The sequence below is a fragment of the Balaenoptera ricei genome, chromosome 10, assembly GCF_028023285.1.
Source record: "Balaenoptera ricei isolate mBalRic1 chromosome 10, mBalRic1.hap2, whole genome shotgun sequence".
NCBI lineage: Eukaryota > Metazoa > Chordata > Mammalia > Artiodactyla > Balaenopteridae > Balaenoptera > Balaenoptera ricei.
In genome coordinates, this window is record NC_082648.1 from 92,929,642 (window position 1) to 92,952,474 (window position 22,833).

The 22,833-nt window shown below is 44.3% G+C and overlaps 1 protein-coding gene and 1 non-coding gene across 4 annotated transcripts in view; both read right to left on the bottom strand.

The window, feature by feature from the left end:
- The window catches only part of LARGE1 (LARGE xylosyl- and glucuronyltransferase 1), a 602,997-nt gene that overhangs the window by 367,565 nt on the left and 212,599 nt on the right, over positions 1 to 22,833 (bottom strand). The window lies entirely within an intron of this gene.
- Positions 20,541 to 20,678, bottom strand: LOC132373858 (small nucleolar RNA SNORA76). Its single transcript, XR_009505516.1, has one exon. It is a non-coding gene; the product is annotated as a small nucleolar RNA SNORA76 (small nucleolar RNA).

A 22,833-nucleotide genomic window follows, 5' to 3' on the forward strand; every position in this document is an offset into this window, starting at 1 on the left:
ACGTATGTATGTATAACTGAATCACTTTGCTCTACACCTGAAACTAACACAACACTGTAAATCAACTATACCTCAATTTTAAAAAAAGGGCCCTCAATCAGTTTCTCTCCATGGATGGTAAACAATAAAACGTCATGCCTGCAGAGAACTTCCATATGTTTGTTTTCTCCCAAGATTCACTGCAACCACATGTGGGAGGTCTGATTGTCCTCATTTGACTGGGGAGGAAGTCAAGGCTCAGAAAGGTTAGGTAACTTACCCAAGATCACACAGCTAGGAAGTAACCAAGTCAGGATTTAAACACAGTGAAACGTACCCAGTTCAGCGTAGGGACTCAAGAGCTGGAACGCCTGGGATGAAAGCCAGGCCTGACGCCCTCTCTACCATAATGTCCACCTATAAAGCAGCCGCAAGAAGAGCAGTACTTGCCTCACAGAGACATGCTGAAGATTAAATGAGTGAGTCCTAACTGCTGAGAACACCGCCTGGCACACCTGAAGTAGAACCTAAGTGGTAAGCATCTCTTTAAGCTTAGATTTTTGGAGTGCAAATCCCCCGTGTGGTGCACTGCTTTGAACACCTCCTCTGGCTCCTGACCCTCCTTCCCAGGCCACGTCGACCCCTCTCCGACCCCTCTCTGGACCTGTGTCTCCTCATCTGCAAGTTGACAGAAATGGCCTTGGCTGGTCATTAAGCACCCCCCATGCTAATTAGCTGGGCTCCCCAGGATGTGTCTGCTTCTTCCCTTCTGACTGTTACATGCTCACTACTTGGCCTCATTGCACCTCCCGAAGTTTTCAAGCCCCTCCCTGCCACTGGTCTGAACCTTCTCCAGTTCAGGAGGACCTTTGCAAGATTTTATGTCTCTCTTGAGCACATACCCAAATGTAAAAACACTACATTAAGCATCAGGCCCTGGTTTAGAGCTCCAAGGCAGTAAATTAAAAATTATAGTTCCCACAGTAACCATCTCTCTTCCTACCGTGCCCATATTTAGAACTGGGTATTACTGTACGGGTTGAAAAATTTACTGCCTGCCTGTGTGTCTGTGTGTGTGTGTGTCTGGCTAAGTTATGAGGAACGCAAAAATTCATTCCAAACTGTTCTGACTTTGGGGAGATGAAATTCTCAGCCACAGTCATGCGGTAGTGATCTCTCTCTGCCTGTGGTCCATTTCCTGTAACAGGAGTCAATACACAGTGAACCTGGATGGATGCTCAAGGAGCCATACTCCATCCTCTGCTCCTGTGCATCGTGGAACAGGAAGTCCCAAGCCAGCATGATTCCAGGGGCTTGTGTCATGCTGTGTGTCTGGGGGCTGACATCAAACCCTGCTGGAGTTTCAGGATTTGGTTTGGCAAGTACCAAGATAGATAAAAGCACAGAGGTGAGACAGAGAGGGGGAAAGAAAGAAGAAGAAGAAAAAAAGGCATGGAGCAGGGGGCTAGGAGGAGAAATTTAGGGAGACAAAAAGGGAAGGGGGATCTTTGGGGAACAAACAAACAAAAAGGGAAGGAGGAACTGCAGGTAGCCCAAAAAGTAGAAAAGACCAAAGGAAAGAAGAAGGAGTGCTGGGCCAAGTCCCCAAGAGAAGGGAGTAATTAGAAGCAAAAAGAGGAAAAAAAAAAAAAAAAAAAGAGAGAGTGGGCTTCCCTGGTGGCGCAGTGGTTGAGAATCTGCCTGCCAATGCAGGGGACATGGGTTCGAGCCCTGGTCTGGGAAGATCCCACATACCGTGGAGCAACTAGGTCCATGAGCCACAATTACGGAGCCTGCGCGTCTGGAGCTTGTGCTCCACAACAAGAGAGGCCGCGATAGTGAAAGGCCTGCACAACGCGATGAAGAGTGGCCCCCTCTTGCCGCAACTAGAGAAAGCCCTCGCACAGAAACGAAGACACAACACAGCCAAAAATAAATAAATAAATAAGCCTACGTCTTTAAAACAAAACAAAAAAAAAAACCACAATGTATATTTTAAAAAAAAAAAAAAAAAAAAAGAGTATAATTAAAATGGAGGGGACCCGGCCTGAGGAGCAGGGGCAGGAGCTTCGAAACTAGGGCGGCGCGAAACAGGGCAGACAGCAGAAGCAAGAAGAACTACAATCCTCCGGCCTGTGGAACAAAAACCACATTCACAGAAAGACAGACAAAATGAAAATGGAGAGGGCTATGTACCATATGAAGGAACAAGAGAAAACCCTAGAAAAACAACTAAATGAAGTGGAGATAGGCAACCTTCCAGAAAAAGAATTCAGAATAATGATAGTGAAGATGATCCAGGACCTCGGAAAAAGAATGGAGGCAAAGATCAAGAAGATGAAAGAAATGTTTAACAAAGACCTAGAAGAATTAAAGAACAAACAAACAGAGATGAACAATACAATAACTGAAATGAAAACTACACTAGAAGGAATCAATAGCAGAATAACTGAGGCAGAAGAACGGATAAGTGACCTGGAAGACAGAATGGTGGAATTCACTGCTGTGGAACAGAATAAAGAAAAAAGAATGAAAAGAAATGAAGACAGCCTAAGAGACCTCTGGGACAATATTAAACGCAACAACATTCGCATTATAAGGGTCCCAGAAGGAGAAGAGAGAGAGAAAGGACCAGAGAAAATATTTGAAGAGATTACAGTCAAAAACTTCCCTATCATGGGACAGGAAATAGCCACCCAAGTCCAGGAAGCACAGAGAGTCCCATACAGGATAAACCCAAGGAGAAACACGCCGAGACACATAGTAATCAAAGTGGCAAAAATTAAAGACAAAGAAAAATTATTGAAAGCAGCGAGGGAAAAATGACAAATAACATACAAGGGAACTCCCATAAGGTTAACAGCTGATTTCTCAGCAGAAACTCTACAAGCCAGAAGGGAGTGGCATGATATACTTAAAGTGATGAAAGGGAAGAACCTACAACCAAGATTACTCTACCCAGCAGGGATCTCATTCAGATTCAATGGAGAAATCAAAAGCTTTACAGACAAGCAAAAGCTAAGAGAATTCGGCACCACCAAACCAGCTCTACAACAAATGCTAAAGGAACTTCTCTAAGTGGGAAAAACAAGAGAAGAAAAGGACCTACAAAAACAAACCCAAAACAATTAAGAAAATGGTCATGGGAACATACATATGGATAATTACCTTAAATGTGAATGGATTAAATGCTTCAACCAAAAGACACAGGCTTGCTAAATGGATACAAAAACAAGACATATATATATGCTGTCTACAAGAGACCCACTTTAGACCTAGGGAAACATACAGACTGAAAGTGAGGGGATGGAAAAAGATATTCAATGCAAATGGAAATCAAAAGAAAGCTGGAATAGCATTACTCATATTGGAAAACATAGACTTTATAATAAAGAATGTTACAAGAGACAAGGAAGGACACTACATAATGATCAAGGGATCAATCCAAGAAGAAGATATAACAATTATAAATATATATGCACCCAACATAGGAGCACCTCAATACATAAGGCAACTCCTAACAGCTATAAAAGAGGAAATTGACAGCAACACAATAATAGTGCGGGAGTTTAACACCTCACTTACACCAATGGACAGATCATCCAAAATGAAAATAAATAAGGAAACAGAAGCTTTAAATGACACAATAGACCAGATAGATTTAATTGATATTTACAGGACACGCCATCCAAAAACAGCAGATTACACTTTCTCCTGAAGTGCGCACGGAACATTTTCCAGGATATCACATCTTGGGTCACAAATCAAGCCTCAATAAATTTAAGAAAATTGAAATCATACCAAGCCTCTTTTCTGACCACAACGCTATGAGATTAGAAAAGAATTACAGGGAAAAAAACATAAAAAACACAAACACATGGAGGCTAAACAATATGTTACTAAATAGCCAAGAGATCACTGAAAGAATCAAAGAGAAAATCAAAAAATACCTAGAGACAAATGACAATGAAAACATGACAATCCAAAACCTATGGGATGCAGCAAAAGCAGTTCTAAGGGGGAAGTTTATAGCTATACAAGCCTACCTCAAGAAACAAGAAAAATCTCAAGTAAACAATCTAACCTTACACCTAAAGGAACTAGAGAAAGAAGAATAAACAAAACCCAAAGTTAGCAGAAGGAAAGAAATCATAAAGATCAGAGCAGAAATAAACGAAATAGGAACAAAGAAAACAACAGCAAAGACCAATAAAACTAAAAGCTGGTTCTTTGAGAAGACAAACAAAATTGATAAGCCATTAGCCAGAGTCATCAAGAAAAAAAGAGGGAGAGGACTTAAATCAATAAAATTAGAAATGAAAAAGGAGAAGTTACAACAGACACCGCAGAAATACAAAGCATCCTAGGAGACTACTACAAGCAACTCTATGCCAATAAAATGGAAAACCTGGAAGAAATGGACAAATTCTTAGAAAGGTATAACCTTCCAAGACTGAACCAGGAAGAAATAGAAAATATGAACAGACCAATCACAAGTAATGAAATTGAAACTGTGATTAAAAATCTTCCAACAAACAAATGTCCAGGAACAGATGGCTTCACAGTTGAATTCTATCAAACATTTAGAGAAGAGCTAACACCCATCCTTCTCAAACTCTTCCAAAAAATTGCAGAGGAAGGAACACTCCCAAACTCATTCTATGAGGCCACCATCACGCTGATACCAAAACCAGACAAAGATACTACAAAAAAAGAAAATTACAGACCAATATCACTGATGAATATAGATGCAAAAATCCTCAACAAAATACTAGCAAACAGAATCCAACATCATATTAAAAGGATCATACACCATGATCAAGTGGGATTTATCCCAGGGATGCAAGGATTCTTCAATACACGCAAATCAATCAATGTGATACATTATATTAACAAATTGAAGAATAAAAACCATATGATCATCTCAATAGATGCAGAAAAAGCTTTTGACAAAATTCAACACCCATTTATGATAAAAATTCTCCAGAAAGTGGGCATAGAGGGAAGCTACCTCAACATAATAAAGGCCATACACGACAAACCTACAGCAAACATCATTGTCAATGGTGAAAAACTGAAAGCATTTCCTTTAAGATCAGGATGTCCAAGACAAGGATGTCCACTCTCGCCACTCCTATTCAACATAGTTTTGGAAGTTTTAGCCACGACAATCAGAGAAGAAAAAGAAATAAAAGGAATACAGATTGGAAAAGAAGAAGTAAAACTGTCACTGTTTGCAGATGACATGATACTGTACATAGAGAATCCTAAAAATGCCACCAGAAAACTACTAGAGCTAATCAATGAATTTGGTAAAGTTGCAGGATAAAAAATTAATGCACAGAAATCTCTTGCATTCCTATACACTAATGATGAAAAATCTGAAAGAGAAATTAAGGAAACACTCCCATTTACCATTACAACAAAAAGAATAAAATACCTAGGAATAAACCTACCTAGGGAGACAAAAGACCTGTATGCAGAAAACTATAAGACACTGACAAAAGAAATTAAAGATGATACCAAGAGACAGAGAGATATACCATGTTCTTGGATTGGAAGAATCAACACTGTGAAAATGACTACACTACCCACAGCAATCTACAGATTCAATGCAATCCCTATCAAACTACCAATGGCATTTTTCAAAGAACTAGAACAAAAAATTTCACAGTTTGTATGGAAACACAGAAGACCCTGAATAGCCAAAGCAGTCTTGAGGGAAAAAAACGGAGTGGGAGGAATCAGACTCCCTGACTTCAGACTATACTACAAAGCTACAGTAATCAAGACAGTATGGTACTGGCACAAAACAGAAACATAGATCAATGGAACAAGATAGAAAGCCCAGAGATAAACCCACGCACCTATGGTCAACTAATCTATGACAAAGGAGGCAAGGATATACAATGGAGAAAAGACAGTCTCTTCAATAAGTGGTGCTGGGAAAACTGGACAGCTATGTGTAAAAGAATGAAATTAGAACACTCCCTAACACCATACACAAAAATAAACTCGAAATGCATTCGAGACCTAAATGTAAGACCGGACACTATAAAACTCTTAGAGGAAAACATAGGAAGAACACTCTTTGACATAAATCACAGCAAGATCTTTTTTGATCCACCTCCTAGAGTAATGGAAATAAAAGCAAAAATAAACAAGTGGGACCTAATGAAACTTCAAAGCTTTTGCACAGCAAAGGAAACCATAAACAAGACGAAAAGACAACCCTCAGAATGGGAGAAAATATTTGCAAACGAATCAACGGACAAAGGGTTAATCTCCAAAATATACAAACAGCTCACGTAGCTCAATATTAAAGAAACAAACACCCCAATCCAAAAATGGGCAGAAGACCTAAATAGACATTTCTCCAAAGAAGATATACAGATGGTCAAGAAGCACATGAAAAGCTGCTCAACATCACTAATTATTAGAGATATGCAAATCAAAAGTACAATGAGGTATCACCTCACACCAGTTAGAATGGGCATCATCAGAAAATCGACAAACAACAAATGCTGGAGAGGGTGTGGAGAAAAGGGAACCCTCTTGCACTGTTAGTGGGAATGTAAATTGATACAGCCACTATGGAGAACAGTATGGAGGTTCCTTAAAAAACTACAAATTGAATTACCATATGATCCAGCAATCCCACTACTGGGCATATACTCAGAGAAAACCATAATTCCAAAAGACACATGCACCCCAATGTTCATTGCACAGACAGACAGACGAATGGATAAAGATGTTGTGGTACATATATACAATGGAATATTACTCAACCATAAAAAGGAACGAAATTGAGTCATTTGTTGAGACGTGGATGGATGTAGAGACTGTCATACAGAGTGAAGTAAGTCAGAAAGAGAAAAACAAATATCGTATATTAACGCATGTGTGTGGAACCTAGAAAAATGGTACAGGTGAACCGGTCTGTAGGGCAGAATTTGAGACACAGATGTAGAGAACAAACGTATGGACACCAAGGCGGGAAACCACGGGGGGGGGGGGGTTGGGATGGTGGTGTGATGAATTGGGCGATTGGGATTGACATGTATACACTGATGTGTATAAAACTGATGAGTAATAAGAACCTGCTGTATAAAAAAATAAGTTAAATAAAATTCAAAAATTAAAAAAAAAATGGAGAGAAAAACGATATAAATAAATAATCTTTTAAATACTTACAATGTACATCTTTCACAATGCATGTTAAAGAACTTTTACCCATAGATGTTCAATACACACCATTTCCCCATGTACTAGATGCTTCCATGGGCAATCCTATCATGGTGTGAAGGGAGGAGCCAGGCAGGCCGGGGGCCAACACAGGCTTCACCCTATAATAGCTCCATGACTTTCAGCAAGTTGGTGGACCTCTCTAGGCCTCAGTTTCCCCATCTAAATTGAGGATAACAGTCTTGTCCCATGGGTGGTCGTGAGGATTGAATGCACACATGTAGAGCCAGAGGGTGCCATATAAACGTCAGAGCTATACAAGTTTAGTGATTGCTCTGATCACTCAGTCCTCCCAACCACCCCAGATGTAGGCATCTACATCCCTAATCAACCCTTGAAGATGCTGGTACCCAAGTTAATACACCCAATAATCAACAGGAGGTGGAATTCAAACACACTTCATGCTCTTTAGACTAGAGACCAGGGGGGAGGGAAAGAGAGCATGGAAGAGAGAAAAAAAAAAAAAAAGGGATAAGCATCCTTTTCCCCTTAGGTGAGATGGGAGACAGCGAGAAGGCAAAGAAATCAGAGAAGAGGGAAGAGAAAAAAGGGGTGGGCTGGGTAGAGAGATCCCGAGACCTGGACAAAGGCAACCAAGTTGAAGGGCAGCATTTGGACCATCTCCATCTGGCCTAATGGGTCCCTCTAGCCAGCGAGGCCAGCCCTGGGAGGGGGTCCCACTGGGCTGGTCCTCCCACACAGCATCTATCCACCCAACACTCTTCTGGACTCATCCAGCACCCCAGAGGCACTGCCGCTGCACAGATCAGGGGCTCCCAGGGACCCTGCTTTGGAACCTCTTCCAAGCACGAGGGTCCCTTCCTAGTTCCAGAAGCTGCGTTAGAGCCGGGGAGGCAGCAGGCCCAACAGCCCTCTCCTGCGGGGGGGCCCAGCCTGAATGTGCAGCCCTGGCAGTTGCACACATCACCCTCTGGCTTGAGAGCAGAGTAAATTTCTGTGGACGTTATCAAGCGAGAATGAATACTGAAACCCGGCAAGGACTCCACGCCGCTGCTTTCCACGTGCTGTAAGCAGATGTGGAGGCATCCCCACCAGCAAAGTGGTAATCCAACTGACATCGGGGGCAGGAGGAGGAGAGGCTGCTGGTCAGGAAGAGTGGTTTCACACTTTTCCAAAAGATGGGAAGAAGGGGAGAATTAAAAATAGATTTGGTGTTGCCTTAACACTACAAGCCACGCACACGACATTGATCAGAGAGAATCAGCGTGGCCGAGTATTGGACGCGGCGGTACCAGTGGACTCATTTCTCACCAGCAAATATTGACTGTGCGGTAAGAAAGCCTGTGAGTCCAAGACTGGAACATGGCCCTTCACAGGCCAGGAGTGGGCAAGTCAGCAAGCAAAATACACGTCTCTCGGCTCACGTGCGTACATCTCCCCCTACACGCTCAGACGCAAAAACTGGCCAAGCCCCATTCATCTCTCCTAAGCCTCTCGGTGTGTCCTGGCCCATCACGGCTGACTTTTAACAAGCAGTGGCAAAGGCCAGGACTCCTCTCAACACCTAACCTCCTCCTATTCTCTGGGCCCTTCGATGGTTCTGACATGGACCCAACGGGAGACCCCTAAGGAACCAGGGAGGGCCAGGGCCTGGGAGCGGTGGGGGGGGGGGGGTCCCTGCTCTTCTCCAGGCAGCACCAAGAACTCTGGGGGAGCAGGACACTTCCTGCCTCTGCACCCACGTTCCTTCTTCTGCGTTTCAGTTTCTGTAATATACCTTTAAAGGCAAGCATCTCCCTTGTTATTCCAATAATTCATTCCTGAAAATAAAATGTCGCGTGCCACAAAGCTAACCAAAGGGAACCAATTTCCCACAATTTTCACTGGGAAAAGTTATAATTAAAATTATAAATTAAGATTGTAATTAAAACTTAACAATGCATTAGATGTGAAGTCAACTCCCTCCTCCCAGTTTCCTAAAATGAAATAAAGACATCATAAACATAAAACACCTGTACACAAGTGACAAATTCTCTTGAGAGGATGTTAAGATGCTAAAAACACCCGTTGCTTCCTGATCAGAACATCGTCTGCATGGCTGTCAGCGTGCAGTTGCTGTGCGCGAGGCCGCCTGGCTATTCTCAGCGCCGGCTGCACCCTGGGCCCACGTCCCCGGTCTGTTGATGCTTGGAGGCTTCTCAGAATGTCTACACACAGTTCCAGTTTTCTACCAGTTGCATCTGGTCTAGGACTTAATACTTAACCGTAATACATTATTTGATTTAAAATAGTATATTGATTTTTGTAGCATAAATAAAAATTTTCCCTATGTAAACATCATCCCCCGAAATATGCCATCGAGATATGTACTTTGTATAAAGTTTAGGTATTTAAAAAAGGGGCAGCAGCATTATCCACAGTCCCCCGCTCCCCAAAAGGTGGAAGAACCCAAATATTCATCCAAAGATGAATGGATAAACAAAAATGTGGTGCATACATACAAGGGCGTATCACTCAGCCTTGAGAAGGAAGGAAATTCTGCCACATGCCACAATGTGCATGAACCTTACTGATATTTTGCCAAGTAAAATAAGCCAGACCCGAAAGGACAAATAATGCACTATTCCACATATGTGAGGTAATTACAATAGGCAAATTTATGGAAATAAAGTAGAACTGAGGTTATCAGGGGCTGGTGGAGGGGAAATGAGAAGTTGCAGTGATGAACCAGTTTTGGGAATGAATCGTGGTGATGGTTACACAATATTGTGAATGTACTTAATGCCATGGAAGCGTACACTTAAAAATGGTTGAAGTGGTAAATTTTGTCATGTATGTATATATATTGTTTTGTGGGGGTTTTTTTGGGTTTGTTTTTGGGTTTTTCTTTTAGGCCGTACCACGCAGCATGCAGGATCTTAGTTCTCCAACCACGGATCAAACCTGGGCCTCCTGCAATGAAAGCACGGAGTCCTAACTACTGGACCGCCAGGGAATTCCCTATGTTATATATACTTTATGACAATTAAAACAAGAAGCACTCTACTTGGAAAACCTCAACCCAGAAGTAGGCTGTAGGTAGTAGGTTATCGATATCTGGATGTAGTGAATTTTGGAATGAGTTTTTTTTGGTGACATAGCAGCTTGTTAAATGGCATATGGAATGATAGAAAAGAGGGCTCATTGGTGAGAGAAGGTTTTCAAGAAATGTGGACTGGCTAAAATATTTCAGAGGTTCTCTCCTCCTTTTCATAAACATACTGAAAACCTAGAGAGGTTGGAATCACCATCCTTAGTGATGCCATCCCAGGGGTGATCCCTAAGCAGTCTTGTTTCTAGCCTCTGTTTGGAAAGACCGCTCTCTGTTTGCCTGATACCAGCTACGAGGGTGAGAGCAATGGTCCCTATAACATCGCCATGCCTGCCTCTCATGAGCCTGTCTGCAAGGCACTGGCCAGAGCATCTGAAATGACAGAGGCAGAGATATTGATATTTTTCAGGTTACTTGAATCACCTGATGCCTCCTGACTAATGAATATAGTGAGGATGTAGTGGGAAGTTAACCCTTTTTCACCTCAAACATTTTGGCCACTACTGTTACCTAACAAAATCATCTAAGATTTTTGCATGACCCAATTGATTTAGGTAAATTCGCACAAAAAAAGAAATAGGATTAGGTAGTCCCCCCCTTGGTCCCTTCCAACTATAAAAGTTGACACTTAACCATATCTCTGAAATGGCTAGTTGTAGTCTTTGCATGGCTGGCACTGACTCTGGGGTGGAGAGGCCAGGATGGGGAATCAAAGAAATCAGAGTTTGGGACTATCATTTGAGACTAAGAGAAGTAGTTAAGTCCTTATTGGGCATCTTCTGTGGATAGTGCTGAGTCCTTTCTGCTCTATATTGAGTTCAGCAAAAATCATCGTGTCCCATAACGTAGTGCCAGACAGCTGGACTAACTTTCTTAACAACCAACCACCACCTGAGGCAGGAGAGGAAGGGACCACACATTCTATGATTTTTTTTTTTTTAAGATTTTTCCCTAACATTTTCTTATGAGAGTTTTCAAACATACAGTAAAGGTAAAAGAATTTTACAGTGAACATGTATATCCCTACACCTACATTCTACCATTATTAACATCTTACCATACTTGCTATATCATATCCTATCCTTCTAGTCATCCATCAACCCATTTTTTAAATGCATTTCAAAACAGTAAGTTAGTCGTCAGCCCATTATTCTCTAGCCACTTTGGTACGAACTGCATTAACTTGGGTTTAATAAAGTTCCATACAACGAAATGCACAGACCAATCACTGGTGAGTTTTGACAAATATCTATACCTATGTAACCCAAACCACTTTTAAGATACAGACCATATTGGGCTAATGATGTAATTCACTCAACCCACTTCCCACTCAATCTCTGCCCGCACTCCCCATATGTAAGCACTTTTTAAATTTATTTCCATTATAAATTGGTTCTTCCCATCCCAGAACTTCGTCCATTAGGAATCAAAGTATATAATCTTTTGGGTATGCCTTCTTTCACAGTGTAACATTTGTGCGATTCACCCACGTTGTTGCATGTATCAGCTGTCTGGTTTTTTGTACTGCTCAATATGAGCTATGTCATCATATTAATATATCACATTTATCCATTCTCTTATTGATGAGCACCTAGGTTGTTTGCAGTTTTGGCAACAACTACAATTGGAACGGAAGAGTCAGAGGACAGGTGTCTATTTAGTTTTATAAGAAGCTGCCAGACTTCTTTTCAAAGCAGATGAACCCTTTTATATTCCCACCAATAAAGTATGAGAGTTACAGTTGTACCACACCCTTGCCAACATTTGATGTTGTCAGTCTTTTTAATTTTAGCCATTTTCTGGTGGGTTTGTGGTGGCATCTCATGGTAGTTTTTCCTGGCTTTCTGTGGGGTCCTCAAACTTTTTCTTTAGAATTCCATTGATTTGCTGATGGTGTTTTTCAATGTTATCTCTTTGTATGGCTTTTGGAGTGGTTGCTCTGAATATTGCATTATATCTACATAACTTAGCAACGCCTACTAGGGCCAACAGACAGCTTACTAGTTTGAGTGAAGTGCAGAAACCTTACCTCCCTTTGTTTCCCTTTATCCTCTCCCATTTACAATAGGATTGTTTTAACATTTCCCCTACATACACTGAGAGACAAATCAGACATTCTCCAAATGCCTTTACATCTTGGACACCTACCGTGAAACTTAGTTTTCACCAAGCAGATACACCTGTGTGAGATTAGATGCAAAAACGAACATCAGGGGGTAGGGCAGCTCTTCTGTTGCCTTGACTCTTTTCTGGCAAGTATAAGTAAGAGATATTTGGTATTTTCCAGAGGCATCTGTAATTAGATCCTCGAGTTCAGTCCTGAACTTCATGAGTACCAAAAAACATGGTGCCCCTGCTGCCCCCACAGGTCCCAGCAGACAAGGTGGTCCTTACGGGGAGAGTTGTTCCAGTGGCTTCTTAACCACAGTTTCCCTGGTGATCTGGTTCTGGGAGGTTCCAAGAACTGCCCCTCAGCTGACAGTCTGTGCCTCTAGCTTCTCCTGGAATTCTGCAAGGCACTTAAAAATGGCAACAAATCCTTTTCTGCTTAAACTCATGCATTCTCTAGTCTGTAACTGAACTCTAATAGATGGGAGTCCCATGACTAATTACTGGCAGAGCGGGGATCAGAACGCTGATCTCTGCTCTTTCTTCTACAGTGCGCTGCTAGAGTCTCTCCCTTGACAACGTTCTTCAAAGAAGAAAGAGTTGAAAGTCCCATGTTCTATTTTGAGAACATGCACTGGGAATGAAGTGTTTGTATTTCTATGTCATTTCCTTTGTCCACTTTCCCACACCTGCTGTCATCATTACCTGGGTTGGTTTAACCACTACTCAGGAGCCAGATACTGTGGGTACTTCCCAGGCAGCACAGTGGTGACAGCAGTGAGAACGTTTTTCTGCTCTGCCTTGTGACTGCAGTTGAATTAATCAAGACGTTTGTTTCTTAAAAGATTGAACTCACTCTAGGAAACAGAGAAGGATGTAATCTAAAAGGGGCTTCCCATACTTACCTGCATGTGGACAAACCCTGAACTTAGAACCCAAAGATCTGGAAATCACAGCCCAGCTACATCCCAGCTTGGGCTACTGATCAAGCATTTTTTGAGCTTCCACTGCTCTAGCTCCATTGGCTTCCTTGCTGTGACAAACATATTTGGTCTTTGTGTCCAGTTCCTGGCACACAGCTCCTAAAACCCTTGGAATTCTGGAATGATGACTGTCTTGTGTATGCTAATGAGATGACTGGTGACTGGGGACCCCTAGAGAGCGTTAGGATGGGGTCTGGTCACCAGAAAGACCAAGGCATGATTAGAGGGTTGCAACTTTCAGCCCCACCCCATGCCCAATGCCCAGGGAGGGGAGAGGGGCTGGAGACTGAGTTAAGCACCAATGGCCAGTGACTCAATCAATCATGCCTGCACAATGAAACCTCCATAAACCCCCTAAGTGACAGGGTCCAGACAGCTTCCAGGTTGATGAACACATCACGGTCCTGGGAGAAGCATGCCTAGAGAGGGTGCATATGTGATCCCTGCCTTGTTCCCGAGTTGTATCCTTTAATAATAAACCAGGGATAGTAAGTAAAGCACTTCCCTGAGTTCCAAAGATGGGGGGGTTGTGGAAACCCCCTGAATTTATACCCAGTAGAGCAGAAGTACAGGTGCCAACCTGAGACATGTGACTGGAATCTGAAGTGGGGACAGTCTTGTGGAACTGAGCCCTTAAGCCATGGGGTCTGAACTAACTTTGGGTAGTTAGTGCAAGCATTACATCGTAGGACAACCAGTTGGAGTCCTGAGAGTCAGAAAACTGGTGTGGGAAGAAACTCCTAAGCCTTTACTCTCATAGTGCTGTAGGTAAAAATTGTGTAGACTTGTTCCTCCAATAAGACAAGCACAGTCCTACCACAGGACCTTTGCATCTGCAATTTCCTCTGGCTGGAACCTGCATCCTTTTGTTACCTGTATGGCGAGCACCCTCACTTCACTCTAGTGTTTACTCAAAAGCCTTCCGTAATACCTGGCATATCTTGAGTTTTCTTCTTATAGCACAGATATGATTCCATCTTATAACCAGCCATCCCTTTATATCCATGGAGGATTGGTTCCAGGACCTGCCCGTGAATACCAAAATGTCAAGTCCCTTATATAAAATGGCATAGTATTTAACCTATACACGTCCTCCTGTGTATTTTACATCACTTCTAGATTACTTATTATGCCTAATACAATGTAAATGCTGTGTAAACAGTTGTTGGCGTGTGGCAAATTCAAGTGTTGCTTTTTGAAATTTTCTGCAATTTTTTTCCCAGAGTATTTTTGATCTATGGTTGGTTGAATCCATGGAATGTGAAACCTGCAGATACGGATGGCCGACTGTACCTGTTTTCCACTTCAGTATTCCCAGTATCTGGAATGGTGACTGGCACATAGTAGGAGCTCAATAAATCTGAAGAGTGAATGCATGCCGCCTGTCTGCATGTTTAATGGGGATCCAAGGCCCTCATCTCTAAACCTGAGGTCACAACACTGACCTTTGACAACTGTCGTAAATATTAACTGAGATGGATTATACGAAAAGCCATGACAGTGAAACATGTGCCCAGCACGTGGTGGATATTTTAAAAAATTTACTAATTCTAGGACAAACTGTTTTCCACATTCTAACATCTCTGAAATCAAGTAGCCTCCAGCAATAACTAGAGAGCTTACAGCAGTGGTAACACAGCTGCACCGCTAGCACATTCACAGCAGGCGCACAACAGGTGTCAGTGGCTTCCATGAAAATCCTGGAGACAATGGTGGGGGTGGGCGGGGGGTCACTCTTTTAACGCTTATGCCCCAAATGGTTGTGGGAAGGGGCAGGTGGAGGGTCCAATGTGCCCACAACATTCCCAAAAGAGGAGCCAGAAGCAGGTTAGCTCCACAGAGCTGCAAAGTGGACACAAATGCTTTCTCAGGATTCTTACAAGAAATCTGATGCTCACAACGATGCGGAGGGCAGTACGATGGAGAAAACACAGATGGCCATGACACTGTAGAGAAGGGATTCCAAAGAGTGAGGCTCAGTGCGAAGAAGCTTTAAGAATACCTGAACCGGGACTTCCCTGGTGGTGCAGTGGTTAAGAATCCGCCTGCCAATGCAGGGGACACAGGTTCGATCTCTGGTCCGGGAAGATCCCACATGCCACGGAGCAACTAAGCCCATGTGCCACAACTACTGAGCCTGCGTTCTAGAGCCCGCGAGCCACAACTACTGAGCCCGCGAGCCACAACTACTGAAGCCCGCGCGCCTAGAGCCTGTGTTCCGCAACAAGAGAAGCCACCACAATGAGAAGCCTGCACACCGCAACCAAGAGTAGCCCCTGCTCGTCGCAACTAGAGAAAGCCTGTGGGCAGCAATGCAGCCAAAAATAAATTAATTAATTAATTTTTAAAAAATACCTGAACCAACATGTTTGCCCGTATTTTCCTTCATATGTAGGCATAGCAGTAAAATATGATAAAACCCACCTAACTAGGTCTAAAAGGGCTCTTTCAATAAGTATGGGGATATATGTATAGCTGATTCACTTTGCTATAAAGCAGAAACTGACACTCCATTGTAAAGCAATTATACCCCAATAAAGATGTTAAAAAAATAAAAAACAATAAGTATAAAAGATTCAAAGGCATGAGAAAGCATTGTGTCACAGCTTAATTAAAAGCCTTTTTAAATTTTTTGGCTTTATATAAAATAATGGTGTGTCTTACAATTGGCAGCATCTAAGATTAGGTGATATAGGAGATTTGTTTGAGAAAAAAATTGAAACAAAACTCGAATGCACTCTTGACCTCAGATATTTCTCTACTAGTTCATCCATTGACTTAATATTCCTGTATTGAATTCCCATGTCTATTTTCAGGCCTAATTTACATCACACGTTTCCCCGGGGGAAAGAAACAAATCTGGGTGTTTCTCAAGGACAATGATCTCTTGAAGGGTTGTCCTGGGGCCAGCAGTATCAGTATCATCTGGAAACTTCTTAGAAATGCACATCCTTAGGCCCCCCAAGTCTCCTAAATAAGAAATTGGGGGAAGGGGGAGTTGTTAGAACCAGCCCTCCAGCTGATTCTGATGGAGTCTAGAGTTTGCGAAGCCCTATTTCAGGAAAATCACCCAGCACCATATGCCAGCAGCTTGATCACTCAAGTTTAACTACTCACTGAAGTTTAACTAAAATGTCCTGGGAATTCATCCTGTGCCAGGCACCGTGTTGGGGGACAGATGCTGCCTCGAAATCTGAAGAGGTACGTGTGCAAATGACTAAATAAAATATAAAATGGAATGAAATGAAGGCTGATGGAGGTGCCAAGACCACACTCCATTCAGGGGATGGAGGACAGATTTTGATTCAAGAGTCCTGGTGGACTTCTCAGAGGAGGTGGCAATGTAGGGTAAGAAGGTTTTGGATAGGTTTTCTATGGTAGAGGAGAGAGATGCACTAAGGAACTAGGATAAGGAGAGGGCGAGAGAACATTCAGAGCCCCATGAGCATAGGGGGCCGTCACTCAGGTGAGCTCTGAAATCTGATTAATTCGACATCCACTTCCCCCACCCCACCTTTACATGCTCACCATGGATTCCACTTGCGGCAAGGCCTGCCAAGTTGCCACCCCAGAGCCATTCTCCCTTGTCTGCTTAGGAAGAGAACCCGGCTTCCATTCAGGGGAGTAAAGCGGCCAGAGAAAAGACTGTATACCCGACAGCCTCTAGGGCAGCTAAGCATGGCTGTGGGACTTCAGGAAGGCCACCCAGAGGCAGTTTGCCCTCTGAGATGTGTGCCCGTCCTGGTCTTCTCCCTGCTTCTTCTTGGCTGCTGGCCTACATGGATGTTGACACCCAAGAGCCACGCTGGACACTGAGGTGCTTTGGCGCACAGCTGAGGATGGCAGAATTGCAAGATAGTATCCTGGGATCTAACGACACCGTTAAAGTACCGCACCATGCTACACTGCCAACACCCTGACTTCTTGGATGTGAGAGAGAAATAAGCTTCCCTCTGGTGAAACCACTGTTACAGGGGACCTGCTGTCATGCCATCGAGCCTGTCACTGACGCACCACTCTCTTTCCAACGGCCTCCTCTGAATCTGCAAAACTCCAGGTTCTTCCTCCTCTTGCGGAATACCTCTGCCCCCACTCCCCATCTTCCTCTCCACCTACTGCTATTCTTCTTGAGAACATTATCACAGACCCGCCCAACCCTCTAGCCTGACAGCAAAATAAGGGCATCATTTCCAAGCACCTTCACCCACACTCCCTGTAGCACCTTCATCCCCCCTACACCTCACTGCGCAAAGTATGACCCAGGTACCGACTACGTCAGCATCACTTGGGAGCTCGTCAGAAAGGCAGACTCCCCAGCTCACCCCAGGCTTATGAATCAGAGTCTGCATTTTAACAAAATCCCAGGAAATGTGTGTGTCCATCACAGTTTGAGAGACATTACTGTCACCATCACCTTCACCTACAGCTGCTCACCTCCAGACCACAGATTGGGAAACGCATTCTCTGGCTACACCCTCCCGTCCCTCCAGGTCTCTCGTTCTTTGTCAATCTTTCCTACAACTCTAAAAGCCACCTATACCATCCTGAATTGCTACTCACTCTTCCCTGGACAAAATAATTACCTTCACACTTCCCTGCTTTTGTTTTATTTAACTGCTTCTGCCTGGGATGCCCTCTGAAGCCTCTGACCACCCGTGGATCCACTCGCCCTTCAGTGTGCTATCAGTTCAGATGCCACCTCCAGACCATGAGTATTTTGGGGAGAGGGACTGAGTCTTCCCCATCAGCAAGGTGGTACAGCAGTGGGCTCTGGAGCCCATGCCACTTACTGGAGTGGGACTGAAAACATTTAAGGCAACTTGTCTCTGCCTCAGTTTCTTCATCTGTAAAACTCAGATAATCATGGGACCTATATTTCACAGGGCAGTTCTATCAAGTCAAGGATGTGATAGAATTAAAGAACTAGGAACAATGTCTGGCACAGAATAACTACTTAATAAATGCTAGACATTAATCCTGGACGCCAAGCCCTAGCATGGGAGCAGACACACGGTGTGTTCTTAATAAATGTTGACTGAATCAAACTTGCAGTTTCTGCATTGACCTCTGTGCCTTCATTGTTCCTGGGCTCATGAGTCTACCACACCCATTCTTCTCCACAGCCCAGCAAAAAGCCCAAATCCAGCCCCCCAACAGGGACATCATTTAGATGAAAGAATATTTTCTGCAGCCATCCCTGTCCTCAGAGCCTCGCCAAGAAACAGAAAAGCAAAGCAATATACATGTTAATTGGAAATTGTCTCTTTGCTCTCACTTCGTTAGGCTGATCTCCTGCAGTCCAACAAAGGGAATTAGACAGCAGAAGGGACAGGAAAACATGGGACCTGGACATGCTGAAGCCCAAAGGTCTCAGGTCCCAGGAGGAAATGCAATTCCAGGCCCACAAGGCTGCATGGAAATCAGGACAAAGGGCTTCTCCTTGGGAATGTCTTCAAGGCAGGAGGTGTGCTCCTGCCCTGGTCCCCTGAACACCCATCAACCAGTGCCTACGAAGTGCAGCCATGGGTCTATGTGGTAGGAATAAGGAGGTGGTTACAATGCAGTCCCTGTCTGCAAGGACGACTGGGACAGACAGACAAACTGACAACTATATGGTGTGTGATAATGCTACTAAGGGTACAGGTGCAAGATGTTCGGTAAGCAAGGAGGAGAGGCACATTACCAGATCAATGGGACTGGAGAGGAAGGAGGTCCAAGAAAGTCTTCTTACAGAGAAGACCCTGAGGCTGGGTTCTGAATAGGAGTTAGCCTGGCAAAGAAGGCAGGAAAAGGCATCGGAGGCAGCAAGAACACAAGATACAAAGACACATTAGGGTAGGCTGAATAATAGTTCCCAAAGATGCCCAAGTGCTCATTCTTGGAATTTGCGAATGTTACATTATAAGGCAAAAGAGACTTTGTAGGTACGATTAAAGATCGTGACATGGGGAGATCATCCGGGATTATCTGGCTGGACCTGACACAATCACAAAATCCTTACAAGAGAGATGCAGGAAGAGCTGGCATCGGAGAAAAAGTCATTGTGAAAACAGAAGCAGAGATTGGAGACATGCACTTCATAGATGGAGGAAGGGGCCACAAGCCGAGGAATGCAGCCCTGCCAACACCTTGACATTAGCCCAGAGAGACTGATGCTGGACTTCTGACCTCTAGAAGTATACAAGAATAAATCTGTATTAATTTAAGGGGCTAAGTTTGTGGTAATTTGTTATAGCAGCCACAGGAAATTTATACACATACACTGTTTGAGGTACACCTTCAGGAATGTTAAAGAAAAATGTCAGAAAGATGAAACCAGCTGAGGAGGCAAGCCACGGGCCAAATCACAAAAGGATTTGTGTACCAGGCTGAATTATCCTCAATGTGGAGCTGCTGGCTAAAGGATATATTAAGCGGAGGGATGACAGAATAAGATCGCTAAAGCACTGAATCTTCAAACTTTAAGGTCTTAAATCTTAGGAATTACCACATGCCTAATTCCCCATTTTATTGACTCTCGTTTCTTTTATCATAGGCTGTAATGACTTTATGAAAAGAAGGAATAACCGACTGGTAGATGTAACGATTTCCGGCCCCCCGCCCCCAATTCCATTCAAATGTCTCCAAAGACGCATACCTATATTTGTAGAGCTGCAATCAGGGACGCGTACGCATCAGTGGACAGCCGGATGGCACCGGAAATTGGGAGCTTTCCCTGAAATTCTGACCAGATGATTACTGTAATATGTCTAAAAAGGCCACGTGCTGAAATAAACACCCCCCGACCCCCACCTCTAGGAAGGGGGAAGGCAACTGACACGCTGAGTGCTCACTCGGGGCCAAAAGCTTTGTGAACACGGCCTCGCTGGATTCTCTGAGGATGTACGATCGTCACCCTTCTGGGCACACTCTCGGTGCCATTGGGGGATCCCCGAGTCTCGTGCGACCAAGCTCCATTCCCCAAGCACAAGGCCCATCAGAGAACCCAGGCAGAGGAGACCATCCCTCTGTCCTGCACCCACAAGCCTCTGCCCAGGGGGTGCACACAGAACGGCCTTTACACGTACAATTGCAGCCACTTCCGGGCTCCGTGCCCTCCTACCCTCTCTGTGCATCACATTCTCCCTGTAACACCTGCCTCTTCAAGGCCTCTGTCAGCCGTGCCCTTTACCGAATGTCACTTGCTGCCAAAGGAATCACCTAGGTGGCATCTAAGCAGCCCCGGGTCTGAACAAGCTGGATTTCCTCTGGCACTGCCTCCTGACCCCTGAGGCCACGGGACAGGCCCTGCAGAGGTTCCAAGGCAGTGCCTTGGCTGTGGCCAAAGCAGGGGACCCACAGGGAACGGTGCTCAATGAAATGATTTCAAAGATCGCTAGCCCTCCCTGGACCTCAGTTAAAATAGCGGGTCACTGCCTTCACACCACCGCTCAACTCCCTCCCCAATGGGACACCCCACAAATTGAAAGCCACGTAAGCTTCCCAGGCATCTGACATTCCCCACAGCCCCAGAGGGCTCTACGGTATTAAAACACCCAAGATGCCTGACGACGCTGGGTACGTGCGGAGTCTTCAACCTGAGCTGCTGTAAACAGCGCTGCTATGAAGCCCTCTGACAGGCTCCACTCTACCCAGCTCCACCTTTTCTTTTAGAATCTGTATGTGAGAACAGTACCTTCCTAAGAATAGAATCACTGAGTTAAAGGGTAAGCACAATTTATAGTTCTCGGGATGAACCAACAGTTTACTCTCCAGAAAGAGCGATGCTGATGGGACCAGCAACTCAGATTCGACGGCCGTTGATGGAGCCCTGGCTTCATTCCAGCACCGAGCTAGGCACCTCGCTTCTGTCCTCTCTTTTCAGTATCCCACAAAGCTCAGTCACCCCCATGCAACTGATGCAGAATGTGAGGTCATAAAACAAAACAACTGGCCCAGGGCAATACAGTTCTTTGGAGACAGGGCTGGGAGAAGAATCTAAGTCCCAGATTCCTCCAGTTCTGTGGTATCTGCTGAATTACTCAGATCTTTGAGCTTTCCCACACGACTACAACAGCTTTCATTTATTAACGATAACCACAGGCCAGGTTCTAGACTGGGTACTTTATTACGTACACTCCCACATCCATCCAAGTCAATGAGGCAGTCAAAACGATCACGCTGCCGCTGATGAGAATAGCACCGACCCGCTCCTGAATGCTAATATGTTCCAGGCATCGTGCAAAGAAAGCACTTTATGTTCATCTATTATTTTAACTCTCTTAAAATCTATAAGCGAGACATTAATAGGCCCAGTTTATAGATGAAAGGACTGAAGCTCAGAAAAGTGACTTCCCTTAAGGGTCCCACAGACTGTAAATGGGAAATACATCCATCAATAAATGGATCTGAGAACAGGGCTGTCTCCCAAACCTAAGCGTTTCATCTCAATGCTAGACTGCCCCAACAGCCAGCATCATCCGGTGGGTGGCGAGGAAGAAGGTTTCTAAAGAAGATGGTGAGAAAAATCGGCATTCCAGTTTGGTTCCTCTTCCCCGCGATGTGCTGGCTGTGTGTAGTTTGATCTGTGCTGCGTTTATTTCAACGCCATCCGACTGGCTGCCTACAAATGCCAAGTCTTTCTCTTCTGAGGGCTGCTTCCCATTATAGCAAAGGAGAGTCACAAGGATCGGCCCACATCCCGACACAGGCCTCCGGTGGCTGAGACGGACCCCCTCATCAGAGCCCAGGAGAGCCCAGGAAGGCCCCCTCTCGGGGCACCCTCTGCAGGGCAGGGGCAGGAGTAGAAAGATGAGGACTCCTAGAAAGTGGCAGAAGTCGCTCTGTATAAGGGGGACAGCACCAGGCTGGGAAAGAAGTCACAGGTTCAAGTCCCAGCTCTGCCAGCAACCCACTGTGTGACCTGGAGCAAGTAAGTCTTGACCTCATGAACACTAACAAAATTATTAAACCACGTGATGTAATTTTGGACTCCCCTGTGGAGGGAGTGGGGGAGAGTCTTAGCAAAGAATGACTGAATAGCTTTAAAGAAAGGATTCAGCAAATCAACACAGGATACCTGGGGTCCTAGATCATTGGCACAACTAACCTACCATTAGAAGTTCTTGTCCTCAGAATGCACAGGTATAAACCCATGCATTGGCCTTTGTCTGCCCTAAGGCAGCTCCCGTCACAGAGTCTTCACGATCCTACAGCAGTTCACATCCTGGTAACACTGCAGGTTGAAAGCAGACTGAAAAAGAAATCATTATCTCCATCATCAAGTAAGAATTCAATCATCTCCAGGAGATCCAGAGTTGGCACACAGAGACCAATTCCAGCTGAATCATGTTATGACTAATAAAGAAATGGGAAGAAGGGGAAAAGCCACTCCCCTTCCTTACTACCCTGATATGAGCGGGATGTCGTCCTCCTGCCAATTACTAAAGGGACACCTCACCTCCCATGCCCTCTGGCACCAGCAGC